This window comes from Opisthocomus hoazin, chromosome 9 (assembly GCF_030867145.1).
Source record: "Opisthocomus hoazin isolate bOpiHoa1 chromosome 9, bOpiHoa1.hap1, whole genome shotgun sequence".
NCBI lineage: Eukaryota > Metazoa > Chordata > Aves > Opisthocomiformes > Opisthocomidae > Opisthocomus > Opisthocomus hoazin.
The window spans coordinates 32,176,421-32,191,368 of record NC_134422.1 but is presented as its reverse complement, the minus strand read 5'-3'; the positions used below and the strand labels follow the sequence as shown (position 1 = coordinate 32,191,368).

Below are 14,948 nucleotides of genomic sequence, written 5' to 3'. Positions count from 1 at the left end.
ATTGTATTTAACCTGAAATGAAAGGGTATTTGGCACACACATTTGGAGGAAAGATCCCCATGTGCCCCGCGCCATAATAAAGAATACCTGCTTAACAGTATACATTGTATTGTTAGGTTATTACTGTATCTTCAAATCACTGGACTGGTTCTTGAGCTACAGGAAGTACTGTGTTGACTTCACTGTTGAAGATGCGAAAAAAAAAATATACTTCTCAACTGCAGTCAGTCTTCACAAAACCACAAATCAGCTTGCCAACTCATCTTCACCTTGCTTAATTTCGCCCCTCCATAAAGTCCTTTAAGTACTGCACAGGAATGTAAAAGCTCAGTATTGGCGTTGGCTGCTGATCATGACAAAAGCATCGAGTGCGAGCTGCATCACACAGAATGGTCCAGTTTCCCTCACTTACCAATCTCCTCCTCAAAATTAAGCTCCTTTGCTCATCACTACATAGGGGAAAGGACAGATGACATTTCCCTCTTCCTCTCCCCTCCTGGACTCTCTGGCCCACCTCTTGCACCAAGGAGCTGGGGTGATGCTTACTAAAAAGCCACTACAAGTCGTATAACCTCTGCCTGTCAATTCCTGCCTGAGTAACCTTGCTTCTTGGCTGTAAAAAGTTTTAAGCGCCTACGAGTGACTCAGCCTGCTAGGTAGGATTATTACTAACACCACCATCACTATTATCATGACGTACTGGTGACAGAAGATGTTCTCCTTCCTTTCCATTGCTCAACAACCACTACTGAATCCTTTCAAAATGTATGAAATGCTACCTGCGATAGCTGATAAATAGAAATAACACAGTATTCTGCCTTTACGGCTTATGTTCAAAACAGATGTTTTCAAACAAAAGAAGTGCAGATAATGGTTATTAAGATAATCAGAAGAAAAGAGGAAAGAGACAGGTTGATTACAAAATTGATGACACCCCTCATTACAAAGGAGAAACAAGGTAGATTGATGATAAGGGATAAACACAAAAGAGGAAGAACCAAAGGCTAGTTTGGTACAATAACCCTGTGGCCATTGATAAGTTTTAGCTGGAAGCTACAGGTTTCTTGCAAGTGAGACTGCAGAACAGTCTACCAGTTGGCAAGAGACAATTTTAAAGAGGGATGTTGATGAAGGAGGATTGGTTGCCATGCTGGCTGTGACAGTAGGCATGCCAAGAGCCTGCTTCAGCCCTGTGCCAGAACCACCCAGGTGGGGGGATGCCTCCTTGCAACCCTCCCAATGCCACACAGGCGATACTCAAGCCAGCCGCATGGGAAAAGAGAAGACAATGCCAATAACACCATCAAGCTATATCCTGCACTCTGCCCACTTACAATCATTCCCTAGTGCTACCCAGATCATCAAGGTAAAAAAAAGCAAGCAAAATTAAAAAGAAGCACATCTCTAGAGTTTTCAACTCTCCAGAAACCAAGACAACAATTCATCTGTAGGTACTACAAGAAAATCCTCTAGTAGGTATCAATTCGCATCCTTTTTCCTAAAATCTGCTCTAATCACTGCTCACTGCTCATCTTCCCATACAATATTACCTTCCAACCAGTGGTGAGGGAAATTTCTAAGCCTGAAATACAAGCTGTTGTGTATTTACAGTGCAGTCATTTTAAGTGTACTTAGCTCTCTACAGAATTCATGTAAGATGCGCTTGTATCTGAAGAGGTTCCAACCTAATCGAACAAAATAGCGGTACACAAATGTTGTCCTTGAGTACACTGCAGGTTCACCTTGGCCCCATGCTGTCCTCAAGCCTCTGCTCAGAATGGCTGCTGTCAAGCACCGTCCCCATCTATGTCTTTGTCCTTCTTCTGAGCATCAGTAGATTCACAGTAGAAAAAGAAGTGCAAGTAATGCTTATACTTAAAAGGCTACCGAAAATTATTAGGAATCTCAGTGTGACAGAGCCTTTGGAGGGTGTTAGAATTCTCCCTCCTGCTCAGAAACAGCCCCACATCAGGCCTAGGCAGAATGAGCAAATTATTTTGGTACCTTCATGTTGTGGAGTGCCTTCACAGAACCAGCTCACAGACAGAGACAGCACAGTGAAAAGCCTGCATCAAGAGATGCTGAGTTTGTTCACAGGAGACGCTGAGTTTGTTCGCAGCGCACAGGGAATCACGGGGCCCAGTGACCAGTGTGAAGAGTGACTGCAGCAGTCCCAGAAGCATCAGAAGCAAAACCACACTGTCACAGAATGCCGTAACGCTTCCAAAGCTCAGCCCTCAGCTCCAAATGCTGCAAACAGGCTGTACTGACACCCCAGCTCAGAGGGATGGGCCCTTTATCACCCATCCTTGTAGCCCTATGCACCACCTCACTGATTCTGTTATCCCTCCTCCTCATCTAACAGCCCAGCCTTGGGGGATGCTCTGGCAGAGGAGGCAACACGACAGTCTCCTCTTCCTGAGCCCCTACCTCCTTTACCACAACTTTCCCCGTCACCCATCTGCAGCACATTATTTCCACTGCTAATTTTCACAATTAATTTTAGTCACTACAGAGACAAAGGGACAGGACAGACAGTGATGCTCACAAGATATTACACCCCGTTTTTATCTCCTAACCACTGATGCAGTGACCCTGTGTAGAAAACGCTAGTTCTGACATACAATTGTTTCCCTCTCCTCCTTTCAGACTTGCCCACTTCCTAAAATGTCTGTGGCATCCCAGCAGCACCAAGAGCCTATGGGGCACTCCACGGATAAACTTTTTATTTCAACAGCAATAATTTAGGCCTGTCAGTCGAAGATGGAATCTGCAGAGACAACTTAAGCTTTGCACAGGAGACACCTGAGAATTTACTTTATCACCAGCAGAATATTATCAATGGAGAAATGGCAAATGCAATAAAACTGCCCATCACTTTAAGTCTTAGAGGCTAATTTAATTCTTCATTTAGTACTCGCACACTGCCACAAGGGTATTCTGGGGCCACAGGAGAATTCCTGAAGCATGCAGGATCATGGTAAGCAGGTTCATGCCGCCCTCCACACTGACAGACGCTGGCAGGGAGCCAGCATGTTGGGCTGCTGTACGTGCTGGCTGCCCCTGGGGAGCCTGGTGGGAGCGAACGCTGGGGCTGGGCTGGCTCCTGTCCTCCTGCAGTTCACTGCCCAGAAGGAGAATGCTCCTTCCCAAACTGCTGGGCTGCTTGTGCCACCTTGCAAGAGAAGGAGTAGCACTGAAATTTAGTGCAACAACAAAAGACATCCTAAAGTTCAGGCACACCAGCAGTGTGTCTCTCAGGGACAGGATAGGCTAGCACACGTAGCCTTTATCTGACTCCCACAGCCCATGGCAAGTCTAGGCTGCATGGCTTGAGAGAGAAAAAAGTTCACGGATGAAAAGTGAATGGCCCAGTACTTGCATGCACTGTAAGTACTTGTAAGGCCAGAGCAAACACAACACTTCATCCCAAAAGAATGGCAGTATTTCATCCTGCCCTGCCCAAGTTAAGTTACAACAGCAGAACCTCATGCACTTTGCCACCCTAGTCTGCCTTCCTGCATTTCGTCTTTATGCTTCGTATGAAATCTTTCAGTTGAAATCCATTCCCATTTCCTGAAATTCAATACTATGTCCTTAGCATTTCAAACTCAGGCTTGTGAGAACAGAAACTATGTTCACCTGTAAATTAAACTGAAATGAATACATGTGTATAAGGAAATACTGGCAAAACAAATATCTGCTCATCCACGTGACAGAGGAAGCACAGGTTCTCTCTAACACTCATTTTCACACTTTTGAGATGGGGGTCTCTTCAAAATTTTCTCTCTTTCTCAAGAGGAGAAAATGTGCCGTTGTTTGATCTAACCGAATAATTTTTGATTCTGGAGATGAGGCACTATTATGCTTGCACTTACTCTGCCAAACCGTTCTCATCTTTTCTGTGGTACGACTCACTGCAGTGGCAGGAAATGACAAACCAGAGCAGTGTGCAGCAACACCATCGTCTCTCTCGGATGCTCTACCTTTGCATCAACACCAGCTTAGGCCCTTTCCACCCAAAGCTGCAAGCAGGTTCTTGCTAAGCCAAAGCCAAAGCAGCTGCTTTGACAATGGGTATAGTGGCTCCCAGCTGACACATAAAGTATTTAAAATATAATACGAGGAGAATTACAAAAGCAGGAACTAACCTCAGAAAATAAAGTGTTCCAGGAGCTAGAGGAGTTTTCTTTTTGCTCTTTTCTCAAGCCTCCTTGATCTGTTAAAGCAGCCTCCTTGTGAAACTATGCTATCAAGCAAAAAGTACATACCTGTTTAAGCAGATGATAGGATGTTGCGTCTGGTTGTTAAACAAGGGAAACTCTCTGTTCCTATAAAGAAATACAGAGAAATACACACTCTATTTAGTCTCTATTCAGTGAATTTCGCATAAATTCAACACTTCAAGGACTATAAGACGCTGCACATGTGTACACTCATGTCCAAGCCTTTTTCTCTCAGCTCTATTTCCCCAAGGCTCACTTGAGACACATTAACTCAGATCCCCTGTTACGTCCAGCCTGCTTTGGGACCACCAAGGAGCTGCTTAATCCCTAGACCTGCCCTAAGAAAAGCTGGCAATGGCTTCATCTATCAAGGAAGGCATGCTCCCAGCCAGACTCCCTTGAGTGGGAGACCCAAAAGGACTGCTACTTGAACCATCTCTGCTGCAGGAAGATCTAAAGCAGGAACAAGGAAAGTGGCTGCAAGATGTCCAGAAAGTAATGGAAGAAGAGCAAGAGCCCCCCACTGACTTCCCAGTATGACACTTCAGAGCAGCTGAAGATACCAATGCAGGGAACTACTCCAGTTTCTTCTTAAAACTGTTCTCTTGCCTCATTTGCATAGCAGAGTGTCTTAAGTTTTTTCCAATTTATCTGGGATCAAAAGTAAAGGTTACCACAGCCGTTACTATCCATTTTGTGACCCTCTTTACTCAGTGAGAAACGCTTGGACAGTAAATCACAGAATCACAGAATGTTCGGGGTTGGAAGGGACCTCTGTGGGTCATCTAGTCCAACCCCCCTGCTGAAGCAGGGTCACCTACAGCAGGCTGCACAGGACCTTGTCCAGGCTGGTCTTGAATATCTCCAGAGAAGGAGAATCCAATACCTCCCTGGGCAACCTGTTCCAGTGCTCCACCACCCTCAGTATGAAGAAGTTCTTCCTCATGTTCAGATGGAACTTCTCATGCTTCAGTTTGTGCCTGTTGTCCCTTGTCCTGTTGCTGAGCACCACTGAAAAGAGTCTGGCCCCGTCCTCTTGACACCTTAAGATATTTATAAGCATTTATAAGATCCCCTCTCAGCCTTCTCTTTTTCAGGCTAAACAAGCCCAGCTCCCTCAGCCTTTTCTAGTAGGACAGATGCTCCTGTCCCTTCATCATGCTTGTAGCCCTCCGATGGACTCGCTCCAGTAGTTCCTCATCTTTCTTGAGCTGGGGAGCCCAGAACTGGACACAGTACTCCAGATGGGGCCTCACTAGGGCAGAGTGGAGGGGGAGAACCTCCCTCGACCTGGTGGCCACACTCTTCTTAATGCACCCCAGGATACCATTGGCCCTCTTGGCAACCAGGGCACACTGCTGGCTCATGATTAACTTCTTGTCCACCAGGACTCCCAGGTTGTTCTCTGCAGAGCTACTAAATGTAGTTAGCTTGTTGAAATAACCTCCTCTGCATGTCCTGCTACACACTCTCCATCCTTAATTTTAAGTCTTTGATCAGAGCACAATGGGGAAAACATTACAGGTGCAAGCAGCAGTCAGACACTAAAGCAGCTGCAATCAGGGAAAAAGGAGCCTCCTTACCACGTGTCTGAGTACCCCCTAAGTATTATGGGGACAGCCAGTACTATCACCTATATTTAAGGCTGCCAATTCCTTGCCTCTCAGATGCTTTAACTTTGCGATTTTAATTGTTCAAAAGTTAGTTCCCAATATATGACATCTACTCAAGCTAAATCTTTGCTTTGGGAGTTCTTTGTTTAAAAGCTTTAGCAAGAATGCAACAGGCATTTGCAGGAACTAAATTAGTGAGAAATACGTAACTAAAACCTAGTTAAAAAGGAGGATAGTATTAAGGTGATGATAAAAAATAAGATGCCAGTATGAAATAGAGAGAATCATAATGCATACTCACAAAGGGGACTAACTTTAAGCTAGAGAACAGTTCAGGCTTTTCCTATTTTCAAGCTTGGACTCTCATTCTTCAACACTGAGTTAGTCTCCTTGCCTGCACCATATCACTGGCATGGGGTGGTGCCAACTACAGCTTTTCAACAGTTTGCCCAGTTGACATCGAGCACGAACTAAAAGATTTTGCTGCCTTGAAGTGGGAAGGTTTCAGATGGTTCTGACAGCAAACAAATGGAAGCAACCACTCCACCTTACTGCAGAGACTGTCAGCAGAGTGTACCATTCACTTAGATGCAGTAATTAGTTACACTAAATGAGTTACGTGGAATTGAGGCTCCAGCCAGCATCAATTCTACCCACCCGCAGGATGAAGAGGAATGTTAAAATAAGCTAATTAAATTTGCTCTGGCTCAGCAGAAAGATTGATGTTCTCAACAGCTGAGTGTTCAGCACTCAGCGTCCCAACAGCCCTCCGATGTGTCACTGATGCAAAATAATGCCACATAGTCAGAACCAGAGGAGGTAGATGCACACCTCTTGGGAGAGGTAAGTGCAGAAGACAAAGGCATTCAACAGGGACATTAACTGAAGTAGGGACACACCTATAACAAATCCCAGATGACCAGATAGAATTTTTAATGAATTAAAAAAAAAAAATGGCTTAGTACTTTCACATTGTCTACTATACCAGCACTGAGCATGCACTCCAACAGTCTGAACTGAAACCTCAGCCACCTCTCTGCTAAATGTCTACCACAACAAATGTGATTCTAGCCAGCAGCAGAATACCAGAAATACCAGACAATCCAAATACAAGATGCCAGAAGTGGGAAGCAGTTTTGCTACCCCAGGAATTTGCTGGGGACAGGCTGTAATCAGCATTTCCACCTCTCGCTGACTGGGAAGAAAATGAGATATTTCAAAGATTTTTTGCTTAGAAAACAGGAGAGAGACCCACCTACCCAGAAAAGCGAACAGCTCCACATTCGGGGCAGTTGCCTAGAAAGCAAGAAGTTAACATTTAAGTGCTTGGTCAGTACCTGGCACCACAGATACGAATGGGGTTTTCCACTTCCTATAAGCATCTTCTAATAATCACAGCACAGAATGTGTTAGGAAGGGTTTATTTTTTTCTCCCTGACCCTCTTGCTTCAGACAGAAACCTCTGAAGAACCTGTCCCGATAAGGAATTCACTGAAATTGGCCAAGTCTTTAGAAAAGCTTCATGCTTTGATGAAGGGACATGCTGGCTTGTCAATGCCCCAGAGCCAGGATCGCAGGGGATGGCGCCTTGGCTACTTTAAGCGTCACCTTTCTCAAGGGACAGGGTACAAGCCAGACAAGCTATTTTTCACTGCTAATGGGAAGCTTCCCTTAGGAGACCCTTTCATCTTGGATATGGAAACCTTTATCAGATCATGCAAGCTTATTACCATGAAGAAACCTTGCTGAAGTCTTGGTCACAAATATAGACTGTTAAGAGCATTCAGCATGCATTCACTTTCACTTAAGTGCATCGTACATATTTTCTGTTGATGCAGACTAACACAGCTCTAGACGGCTCTAGGCTGGATGCACTGTGACCTGGCATAAAGGATACCTGTTTATTCTGGCTCTGCCATTCACCTGTGGGTAGAGCACGTCACCAACTGCATCCTACTTCTCCTGTTGCATATATTAGGGATTGCATTTCCTTCTTTTTGTCAAACACATTGACCATCTACCTATAGCAACTGATAGAAAAAACCCAGCATACATACACATAACACATGCACAACAGAGGACGAAGGCTCTCTTTTATGCCCAAGGTAGTTGTAACTATTCTTCACCAATGTGCACCTACTCCTGCTTCTCCTCTTCTTAAACTTTCTTAAACAACTGGCGCGATAGATCTATATATTTTATTCAACAGAAAAAAAAAAAGTGTCTGTCTTTTGCAGGAGCTGTTTCTTTCATTTTGGGGATCTTCTTCAAAGACTCCTATCAAACCTGTTCAGTTATCTGTGATGAAAATTATAACGACTAAGTGCATACTCTTCCTAAGCTGCTCCACTTCTTCCCCTTAGAAAGCAGCTGTGTTGTCATCCTGAGGTGTAAGCCCATCTACTCAAGGCCCTGATTCTGCCTTGCAGAGATCTATAGCTGCACTGAGCTGCCTGCAGAATCGCACATTTAAGACCACAAACTCTTCAATCTGGTAGCTTGTCTTTTGCTACATATTCCCGTTGAGCAACGCAGAAGCCACAATAAAAACCTAAACTGCCACGATTTACATTTAGTGGTTTGCCCGACAATGCATTATACACGGTAGCCTGAAAAAATTAAGGCTGTAAATGGATCCAATCCATTAGCACCAAAGATTTCCACATAGCTTTCTCCTTTTAGAATACACTCTCCTCCTCCTCCCTATTTCCCACGTGCCTCATGCTTTCCCCTTGGCAGCAGAGGCTTAAAATAAGACAACAAACATCTTTCAAAGGGATGCAAAGAAAAATAATCTGATACCTGGAGGGCAGAATTTACTACATATTTATTATTCAGTTTCCAAAGTGCTAGGGAATGAAGGTCAAATATGTCCAAATTTCAGCTGGTGTTGATGTGGATAGCAAATGTCTTTAACGCACTGCAGCTAAAGGAGGCAAGGTTATGCTGGTGTAAATTGCTGACAATCAGAAGTCAGTGGCTTACCCTGGATGCAGATGTGGCCCAGAAATTCAGAAAGGACTGCAGCACGATGGTGCCTCAACAATCAAGAGTCCAGTGCCACCCTGACTGAGAAAAACCCGTACTGTATTTTCACTATCACTTTGAATGGTCTTTAAGCAGCACATAACTCAGTACTCCTCTCACTCCTAGAACACGTCCACAAAGGCTGGCCTAGCAACACTGTTAAGAAGTGTTCCCTTTTGACCCAGCTGATCTAGAAAAAGTTTTAATGCTGCAAAAACAAGCAATACTGATCTTGCCATCACAAATTTATTTGTTCTAAAAGTTATTAAATTGCTTCTTTGTTACAAATGACTGGGTTGTTCTCACCACTTTTTAATTCCCACCGCTTAAGTAGCACTGCTAGTCCAATGCCTACAGAAATCTCCTTTTCACTATAATAGTCACATAAAATTCTTCAGTAGGTTAAAAGAAATTTTTAAAACCCTACAACTTAAGAAAAGTCTGCCCATGGAGAAGAGCATCTTGGGGCTGCTACTGCTAGTCTGAGCAGCTCACAGCTGTGAAGGTAGAGGAGACAGAGTGGCTTCCTTATGGCTGTGAGGAGAAGATGGGGAAGGTGAAAAGCTCTCTCTGCATCCAAGAATCTTGGGTAACTGAAGCCTGAAATAAGCTGCAGACAGGAGACACTGTTCATTCATTTCTGGAAATCAAGGATAGCAGTGTCAGCATAGTTGGCTTGAGAGGAAACGGTTTCCTCATCCTCTTGGCGCAGAAGTAACTTGGCTACTTGAGTGGCTGCCAGTAAGTAAGGAATAAAGAAAGGAAACAGAGAAGGACAAGGAAAGCAAAGGATAAAATGAGTACATCAATATTTTCACAGCTTGCTTACAGCAGCCCAGCTAGGACCCTAAGGGGGTTTATGTTTCATGAACCTTGGAGACAGAGACATTTGTTATGTTTGATGAAAATATAAAGTGTCTGGATTTTACAAATGTTGTCTCTATTACTGTATCTGATTTCATAACTAGCAGGGAAATAAATTGTTCTGATGACAATTACTACTGAGACATTTGAGGCATTTTGCTACGTTTACTGGCATAGACCTGTCATTAACACTCCATTTCTCACAACTACAGCTTACTTCCTTTGTAGCTGCTCAGTGAAGATAGGTCTGGGGCCTGTTTTCTTGGTCTTGTAAAGATTAATTTTAACGCAGACTGCTTGAAAAATGTGCCACCTGCTATTTTATATCTATAATTTATTGTATAATGAGTTCCTATAAATTCTTATGATAGCTTGAGAGACTTGTAAAATGAATTGCTGGTCTATTTTTGCCTCAGTTCATCAGCAAAGCAGAAAGAGCTCAGGTCATTTTGAGTTTCTCCAGATGCCCCCTTCGGCTGCAACTCTGCCTGGATTCCTCTGCAGAAGAATCTGGCCTCCAGGAGAAAGTCCACTATAAGACTTTTGCTGCTAACCAAGAAATGCTGGCATAGCAACGTACCACAGTTTTTGCCATTAGCTTTAAGAAGCCTCAGCTATTTCAGACACTCATTAAACCATTGTAGGGGACACAAGCTGAGTCTTCACAGGCTGGAGAGGAAAAGCTCACTGAAGACTCCTTTCCAGACAAGGACTGCCTGCTACAGTCATTTAGTGAAACAGAAACCAGCAACCCTGCAAGTTGGTAGCGAAGACAAAGTATTTATTTAAGGTCTGGGACTGAGAAATCTTTCTCCTATTAGGGGCACACTGTCCTCAGCTCAGTATCACACACCGGAAGGCATGTTTCCACACTTTGGTCTAGCACCACATACACAGAGCTCCCATGGGAAGCTGGAGACTTTTCCATTTAGGACATTACTTTACACTTCCCCTACCTCTTGGGGGCAAGACCTTGCTAAACACTACTAAGAAGTTTGTAGGAAGCAATTGTCATTTCTTCCTTTTTTTTTTTTTTTTTTAAATGAACAGCAAAAAAACCTCCAACTGTACTACATGCATCTTATTAAACACTGCATTTAATCTGTTTTTGGATTAACAGCACTTTCTAAAACAAGCCATAGCCTTCAGTAAGCTCATGGATGCAAAACCAAAAGTGTGTGTTGAAATGAGACTATTCCTAAGCAGAGGTCTTGCAGCGAATAAAGGCAGGATGTGCTAAGATTGCAGAGGGCTTTCTGACTCAGTCATGAGCGTCAGGCACCATCAGAAGAGAAAATCAGCCATTGCCTTTCATCTCCTTAAAAAAGCCTTGACAGCCAAGCTGTTCCAAACCGACAATACAGGAGTCTTTCCCTCAGACGTAACAGTAATTTCCTGGGAGGAAAATTCGAGGGAGGAGAGGAGGGAAGCAGAGGGCCTGAGGAGCTGGGACGAAGTGTCAGGACAAAGCATCGCAATGAGACTGATGGCTGGGCAGAGCCACTTCCAGCTTTGCTATGCATGGATTTAGGAAAGCTGAAGATGCACTGCCCAGAGCACCCAGGGCAGACAGGACGCTGTGCATCTGGGTGAGCCTGGTGTGAGCGCACACCACAGATGAGCCACAGATCTGTGTTGGCCACACTGCTACTCCAGCGAGAGGCTTCAACCCAGCAGCAATGAGGGCATTTTCTCAGTTGCTGGTGTTGAGTCCTGTCCTACTGGAGCAGCAGAAGATTCACCCCAGAGGGAAAGCAGCAGCACAGTACTCCATGCTAAGCTCTACACTGCTCTGGTTTCGCGGCTGTCTTGTCTAAAGTTCAAGGTGGGTACCCTCTCCCTACAGCATCCAGGACTGTAATACAGATATAGGCCACGTGTGAGGTGAAGGTGAACAGACTAGCCAGCTGCAGCAACCACCTTCCAAACAACAGCACAGGAGTCTTTCACCACTAAGGGTCTTAAGGAGGCAGGAAGGGGGCTTTCTGCAGCTGAGAAATGGAGGTGGACAGAAGAGAGGGGGTTAGAAAGCAAGAGCTACTACACTGGCTTGTCTCCATCCTCTTGCTTGAAGAACCTTTTCTAACACACCAGTTCTGTTCATCCTGCAAATTTTCCTGTGATATCCTAGGCAGACAACAGATTTCCTCACTACATCCTATACCCAAGAGTCAACAGTATTTCAGAGGTGTCATGGAAATGCAGAGTAAGACACAATAAAAATACATCACTTTTTTTTTTTTTTTGCTTGGCTTGGGTTTACTTTTCATGTTGGTGTGATACTGTACAATTTAAGGGTGTCAATTAAACTTCAGAAGATGATTCTGATGAAAAAGTAATCAAATCCCATTTTGCAGGTTTGCAGTCTTCCTATGGATCAAAAGTTACTGCTCAAGACAGGGAAAAACCAAGGTTTCTCAGATCCTGCCTCTAATAATAAGGTTGTATGTATATTCCCAGCATTGCTCCTGATGTAACACAGTGTGGAACTTCGTACTCCTGTAGTAACCAAGTGCAGCCTTTTCCCAGTGTGGCTGTTAACACAAATTACATTTTGCCAGTTCAGTATTCAGGGCTGCTCTGGGGCTGTATGGGGAAGCCACCTTAGCCTACAGCTAGTCCACAGGTTCCTGTAATCAGCTGGCTCGATGTTATTTCTAATTTAAATGCTCAGAAGTCAACTTTATGGAGTGGAGAACAGGCTGTGCAAATTGCACAGTACCCATGGTGACTGAGTTTCAGCTGCAGTTTTGCACTGAGATGGATATATTTGAGATAATAAGGCCCAAAGCACCACAAGAAATAAGCAAGGGACACAGAAAACATTTGCTGGAACACATTCTCAAAGGCACAGCTCCAGTGCTGTGACATATGTGTGATCAGTGATGTCCATGATAAATACAAACTGTATAAAACATTGCCTGAAGAAATCCACCTGAGAGCAAACATGACAGGGGATGCAGTACAGGTTAGCAGGCATTCCCAGCATTTTTTTGCAGAAATTTTAGTACCTACTTCATATTTCTGCTTCTTCCTTCTCCTCAGCTTAGAGCCTCCCAGCCAAGCAGTGGTGTGCCAGTACTGACAAATTCCCACGGTGCATTACAGAAGTTTTACTGGCACTATTTTGGAATGAACCACATCGTATTGCTCATCATCATATTGACAGACCCATTTCACATGTATCCCAGTAATATACGCACTTCCCATGCACCCTACAACTGCAGAGCAAAAGCTCCCAGAGGCTTTAAACGTTTTATCTTCTAAATCACCTCTAAGCTGCTCATCTCCATTAGCAATCTGAAATGGACAAGTCACAGCCACTAGGGACTGCACACTCCATGGAGCCACCTGAAAGTGGAAAGAGACACAGACTTGCATATATGCACGCCTTCCTGTAATTCAGTAAGAAGCAAGGAAGCTTCTCCATAAGAAGCAACAATCTTTGAAAAAGTCAAGCTCACTCAAAAAATATCTAACCCAAAATCTGAAATATAGTATCATTTTATTTTCTGCTTGACCAATGTCAATGCTCTTAAAAGTGTATTGTCTCTCCCAGGCTGGGGACTGCTGAAGCAACCACACCTGCCATAAAATTCCTCTTGGCATGCATCTGGTTCCTGCTTTGTGGAAAAACTAGTAGCCTGCTGATGACTTAAGTAAATGAGCAATGCTCCACACAAGAGAGAATATGATACCAGGACCAGCCAGGAAGAGATGTTTCCACCGTGAAACAGAACTCACTAGCAGTCCTGTTCAGCCCCAGAACACAGGATGGTTGGCACCAGCATGTCCACACCCAGCCTTGCCCCCTTCTCCTGTTTTCCCCTCATTGCACTGACTGTCCATCTTTTCCCTTCTCCTCGCTAAACTCTTAAGAGTAGCAAACTTAAATGGCATTTGCCTAACATTAGGCATTTGGTAAGAAATGCCAGCTTCCTTAGAAGATCAGTGATGCTTATGAGACATGGGTCCCACTAGCGCTAGTCGCATCGTCCCCAGAGGTGTGACAGTAGGAAAATTGTCTGAAGAGACTGAAGTCTCTAAAGTTCTCCAGTCCCTAAGAGCCTCAGTCCCTGAATTCCGTAAAAACAGAAGCTCTTACGTCTGTATCTAAGAAATTAGGAAAATATTGGCAAAAACTCTTCTCCCGCTCTCCTGGTTACATGAAAGCTCTTGCCTGTCCGCAGTAGAGTACAGCTGGGTTCAGCTGATTAGAGTTCAGGCACAGCCATCTCGCTGTATGCAGGTAAGAAATCTGTAAATGTAGTGCTGGGACTGGGCAGAGGACTGTCATAAAACAGAATTTTGAGCTGGGGTGGAGGCGCCAAAACAGACTGTGGGTGCTTCCTGACAGGCTGTCAAGACCAGCTTTACATCCTTCCAAAACGGACATGTAAACAATTTCTAGTCACAGAGTTTAGACCATTATACTCAGCAAGTCTGTCACCCTCCATTATGCAATTAGTAAAACATCTGGGCCCCAACATTCCCCGGGGCTCAGGAACACCCACTCTCCAGCTCATTTACCCTCCATAGGCTCTGGGGGATGCAGTCCATACAGCCTCCTGCCAATCACCCAAGTCCCCAGCCAGGCTCACTGCTAACCACATCAACACTACCATCTCTATAACAAGCGGGCACAAAGGGCCAGCCTCACAGCGAGGAGTAGCTATTGTACTGCCCAGCTGTGTTTGGGGTTTGTGGGCAATTGGAAGTTCATCCTGTCATTCTCCCCGTCTGCTCTTGAGAGCAATCCTACTTCATTTTCAGGGCTCCTTCTGCTCAGGACACAGGCAGCAGGGCTGGAACAAAACACTGTGCTTGTACATAAAGCTAATGACACAAGTCTTGGTGGTACCCACTTGACCAATAACATTATTTCCTGTCTCTTTTTTTTTTTTTTTTTAATTTTAATGTGCTGATTCTTTTGCTTCTGAAGAAACTGTGGAATGGCCTACTCCAAGCGCTGGTAAATGGGCATACTCATACTATGGGGACCCTCTCAGCTCCAGCAGCTGCAGAAGCCCAGGCTGAGTCAGTACCCTGTACTCTGAGCCTATGAGCCTTGCTGAAATATGAAGATTTTCATCTGGGCTGAGGTGCCAGGCAAAGCAGTCATACTGCTTTTGAAACCCAAGTAAGTGTTTCTTTACCAGGCTTCATTGAATCTGGTGGGAATTCCCTGGGTGGATCAGCACTGCGTGGTGTGGTGCTG

The 14,948-nt window shown here is 44.5% G+C and overlaps 1 protein-coding gene across 23 annotated transcripts in view; it reads right to left on the bottom strand.

Moving 5' to 3' along the window:
- MAP2 (microtubule associated protein 2) overlaps positions 1-14,948 on the bottom strand; it is a 259,226-nt gene that overhangs the window by 102,146 nt on the left and 142,132 nt on the right. For 18 of the 23 annotated variants that reach the window (XM_075430396.1, XM_075430392.1, XM_075430405.1 and 15 more), the window contains one exon: positions 4,272-4,331. The exons of 2 other annotated variants lie outside the window; for them this stretch is intronic. The gene's annotated coding sequence lies outside the window, so the exon portion shown is untranslated. Of the gene's footprint in view, positions 1-4,271; positions 4,332-7,094; positions 7,136-14,948 lie in introns of all 23 variants that reach the window. 3 more of the 23 variants (XM_075430393.1, XM_075430400.1, XM_075430397.1) reach the window with 2 other exon arrangements.